The following is a 5,041-nucleotide window of genomic DNA, read 5'->3' on the forward strand; positions in this document are numbered from 1 at the left end:
GTTTTTTCAAGCAAACTTTAAACTTTCCTTTTCTTTATTTTACATGGTAAAGATTCAAATAAGGGCATTTGAGTGTTCAGACAAAAGAGATGCCACCTCTCTAGGAAATTGTATTGGACCTTTTTTTTTAAAAATTTATGGACTAAGCAATAACCAATAATGAAAATATCAGCTGTATAAAATGAAATGTTTTGTTAACAATGTGGTAGTGGGATCTCTTGCAGCCAGACAGGAGAATGGTGGAGGGATTTTTGACTATGCTTACAGTTAATGCTTAACATCTAACTTTTAAATTGTCGTTACATTACAACACCAAGCTATAGTAATAAATCCCTTTTGTGTATGTTTATAGATATTTAGATGTGTGCAGATAAGCACACAGTGTAAAAAAAAAGAAAAAAGAAAGAAAGAAAGAAAAAAAAGGTTGAATTACTCCTCAGCAGTAAATCTAAATTGATCATGATGACAATGAGTGCTGAGTGTGCAGCTAACATTTCATGACAGTGCAGTTAGAAAGAGATGCCATCGGACATGCCCTAGAAGGTTCATGGGTGGGGATGTGAGTGCATGTGAGTGTGCATGTGTCTTTAGCTATTTAAGAGATAGGAAAATATATTTGAGATGTTCTCACCTTTCTTAGGTTTTAGTTTTAAGATCAGAATAATAATTCATGCTCAGCATGTGCGCAAGAGGACGTGCACAGAAATCGGTAGAAATGGCACTCTGACTCAAAGTGAGTTTTACTCTCTGAGTTTAGCACCCTGGTTTCGATGGGTGTTGAGCCAATATTGATCTGTTGCCGGGAACAGTCTCACTTCAGTTCCTCTAACATTTACAGATCATTTGCCAGCATACATCACTGATGCACTTCACTCTACCGCCTTAAAAATACAAATAAACCCACACCTGCCTTGATATTAAGGCTGCATTATACAGAGACATTTCGGTTTTTGGACAGTGAAGCAGTGTTTGTACTTTTGCTTCAGTACAGTATGACTGTGGATTTTAAATAAAGGAATCAGGATCTGGTTGAAGTGTGGACTTTCAGCTTTAATTCAAGGGGATTTAAAAGATATGGTGTATTAACTGGTTAGCAGCTATAGTCATTTTTATACATAGTCACATATTATCAGAGGGTCAAAATTAAGTAAACAAGCTACATTCATTTTAAATATAAGAATTTGGATGAAAATCTATTCCAGTCAATGACTACCTGAAGTTTAGAAACTATGGACATCACCAAATGCTGATTTTGACAGACTAGGCCTTTGTTTGTAGGTCTGTCTGCTTCAGTTTTGTCTTTTTGCTTGAAATCAGGTGACTGACTTGGCTATTAAAGACCAGCCCATTTTTTGTTATTTGTTTGTTTTGAGAGGCTCTTGTGTTGCTTGTACAGTATGCTTTTTGGATCATTATCCATTTCCATTGTGAAGCGCTCTCTGGCCAGTTTTGTGGCTGAATCTGAGTAGAAAGTGTAACCCTGTACACTTAATTACATAATTCATCTTGCTACCTCTATCTGCAGTCACACCATCAATACATAGTAGTGACCTGGTTCCATTCAACATTACCTCCACCATGTTTGGTCACATGCTTAGCATCAGGGGCTATTTCTTTCCTTCTCTATACTTTGCTTGGCTTCCTTCTTTTAAATAATGTACTAGATCATGATTTGGTTATTCCTGAAGGTTTTTGCTGTCTCTCTGATAGGTTTACTTGTTTCAGCCCACATGAGGATGGGCACTTGCACTGACATCTCTTTGTAAGTCAAATATTGAGAATTCCAGTGAACAACTAACAAATACAAGTTTGAATCTGTATCATTTCCAGATGTTTTATCAACCAGTTGCTTGTCAGTCAACTGTCCAAATAGTATTGAGCCTCTGAAAATTGGTGACTATGTATAAAAATACTTTAGCACCTTAAAAGTTAGCTCAATGCTTTTGTTCAATCCCTTGAATTAAAATTGAAACGCTGTAGTTAGATCATATCTTGATTGTTTGATCTAAAATCAGGGTGGTGGTGCAGGGAGAAAAAACTACAAGAAACTGTGCATTTGTCCAAGGACTAATGGACCTATAGGACCGTGCAGATCCTGCCTTTATTCTAGTTTATATTCCCCGCATGATATGGTGTGAAAAACTGGACAGAGAAAAGGTGGAGGAGTCTAGTTCTCTTTTAGACTATTTGTATTACAATATGACAAAAGTTATTGTGAGTTCTTTGTCCAGTGACATGCAAAGCAATATGCCTACCCCAGTTTTAACACTAAACACTAACAACATGTGGTATATATACTATTAGTTTGCAGTTAGTGACTCAAATGAATGGGGACACAGTTAACAGGAGATTGTGATTGATTTCAAGTTTGAAGTCACAACTTGATTTCACATCTTTTAGACTTTTAGCATATTCAAAGAGATGGTTGTCAAAACAAAAAGGTGTGGCGCGGCTTTTTTTTTTTTTTTTTTGTATTGTACTTGAACAGATGGTAGACTTCTCCTCAGGGAATTTGACAAAATATTTTTAAAGAGCTCCCAGTCTGCAACGGACTCACTACCAAAGGCTACCACATGGTCATGGAGTACATCTTGGTAAAGTTTCATGGTTCTAGTTTTAAATCAGTAGAAAGAAGGAAGCCAGTGAAAACGGCTTAGATATTTTTCAGTATGTTTAATATGATTCACTTACTCAAAAAATAGCAGTTTTTTAAAAATGTGTACAATAAAATTGTGACTTGGAAGTAAAACAGGAAGTAGATGAAAGGGAACAGAATAGAGACAAACACTTAAAAAGGTTCAAGATGTAACTAGGGAGCCTAGACTGCACTAGAATAAAGTAACAAAAATAAATAATGCAAAGTAAGAGGTAAAGAAAATCTGAACTCTAAAATGAGGGTTCAAAGCAAAACTCAAGGAACAAAAGCAAACAGAGAATACAAAATGAACAGCAATTAACAATCCAAAACTCAAAAATGTTGTAAATATTGTTAATTGATTTGGTGTGGTGTGCTCTACAGTCAAATGTGTATGAATGTCATGGGGATAACTCAGAAGCAATTGACTTAAACCCAAACCTGCCTGCTGATTTTGAAAACTGCTGCCACCCAGTGTCTAAAAGTCCTAACTGCAGTTTGGATTCTGGACATTTGTTTTGAAGCATGTACATTAACTTTTCAAAGTTCACCAGGACATAAAAGTTCAAAGCCATGGTTTAACCAAGTCTTTTAGCCTTTAGATTAGCTGGCTGTGACTTGTGGTATTTTAGTATTGTGTTTAATATTGGTAAAGGAGAGCCGTGTTGCTCCAATGGCAGAGAACTGATAGATTACATCCACTATCACAGGCTATAGCACATTTTATTTGATATCTCTAGATCTAGATGGAGAAGGGATAAAGACTCCGCCCAGGACTCGATCGGGATATTATATGAAGTGAATACATGTGTAGGTTTGGTTACAGGTTATACAATAAATAATGGATATTTAGAGGAAGCTGAACACTTTGGTATGTATCAGTCAGAGCTTTTAGGAGTAGAGAGTGCTAATGTCAGCACAGCTGGCTCTACTCATTTGTGTTTGAAAATACAGCTTCTGCCACAGGTGACTTTTATCTGTGGCTTTATTATCTTCGATTTCTAAATAAAAAAAAACGTGGATTTTAGTTTTTTTTATCTGGAGGACACTATGGGACTCCTCATCCCTCACTAAAGATTTGCATGGTATGCCACTTGATACTTATATTTCACAATATTTTATAGGAAAAAAAATATTGCACGTGGCTGTTTTATTTTTCTCATGAATTTATGGAGTGACACTAAGTAGTCAAACAGTTCCACCACCTGCGTTATTAAAGGAGACCCTTATTTTCTCTGACGTGTAGTACTATTAAAACAATAAATACTCAGTTTAAAAAAAAATAGGTCATTGTGTGTGCAAAGTCAAAAGCAGTCGCAGTTTTCTTCTGCTTGTGGCTTTATATGATGTCAGTAAGAACAGATATCTTTAATATAGTCATCTCAGGCAGACAGCTGTGTGCCAATGGGGAGCCAGGGGGCAGCACTGGCCACCCCCCAAGATTTGTTACCCCCCCCCCCCCTAGGGTGGGTCCTGTGTTGGTAATAATTTTAATAAATGTGAGCGCAAGAGAGAGGAAGACACCTTACAGCAGGGGTGTCGAATTCCAGGCCTCATGGGCTGGTCTTCTGCAGGTTTTAGATATCACCCTGGGCCAACACACCTGAATCAAATGATTAGTTCATTATCAGGCTTCTGGAGAACTTCAAGCCATGTTGAGGAGGTCATTTAGCCATTTAAAACAGCTGTGTTGGCTCAAGGGCACATCTAAAACCTGCAGGACACCGGCCCTCAAGGCCTGGAGTTCGACACCTGTGCCCTACAGTGAGCTGGAGCATTATTTTTGTCATTTGTATGTCCCTTACGATGTCACCCTCTCCCCACCACTGCGCCCGGCACTCTTCTGTTTTTGGTGTGCCACCCCAATATTTTTAGTGGCCCCCATATGGCCACCCCTATGAAAAAAATTCTGAATGCGCCTGTTGCACTCACGTGCTTTACAAGAGAAAGCCAGTCAGAATTAGCTTAAAGTGAGGGCAGCTTATTTCACAAGATAAAGAATGATTATTTAAATCGTGAGTTATGGAAAACTATTTTAGCAGATTTTAAGAAATGGGTATAATAGTGTTAAGCCTATGTCTTGAAAGTAACTTAATGCACCAGTCTTCCTAATAGTATAACTCAGTATAATCCGCTGCTGATGTGCTTGTACTTTTCCGTGAATAAATGTCTGTAACAGAACATATCTAGTGGTCTTCTAAGATTTGAGTAGCCCTGCTCAGAGGGGTCTTGTGCTGTTATTCCTGCATACAAACCACCTCAGGTCTTTTTTCCTTGAAGAGGGCGCCTTTTTCTCTCTCCGCACAGCCACGCCGCTAACGCGGCTCCGCACCCGGATCACGTGACCAGGCGAAGCGGCCTCTCCTCCTCCTCCTCCTCCTCCTCCTCTCTCGGTCCTTCCTTCCC

The sequence above is a fragment of the Aulonocara sp. 'chitande type north' Nkhata Bay genome, linkage group LG20 (assembly GCF_057382095.1).
Source record: "Aulonocara sp. 'chitande type north' Nkhata Bay isolate Kocher_YH1m ecotype deep benthic linkage group LG20, A_spYH_male_GT1.1, whole genome shotgun sequence".
Lineage (NCBI taxonomy): Eukaryota > Metazoa > Chordata > Actinopteri > Cichliformes > Cichlidae > Aulonocara > Aulonocara sp. 'chitande type north' Nkhata Bay.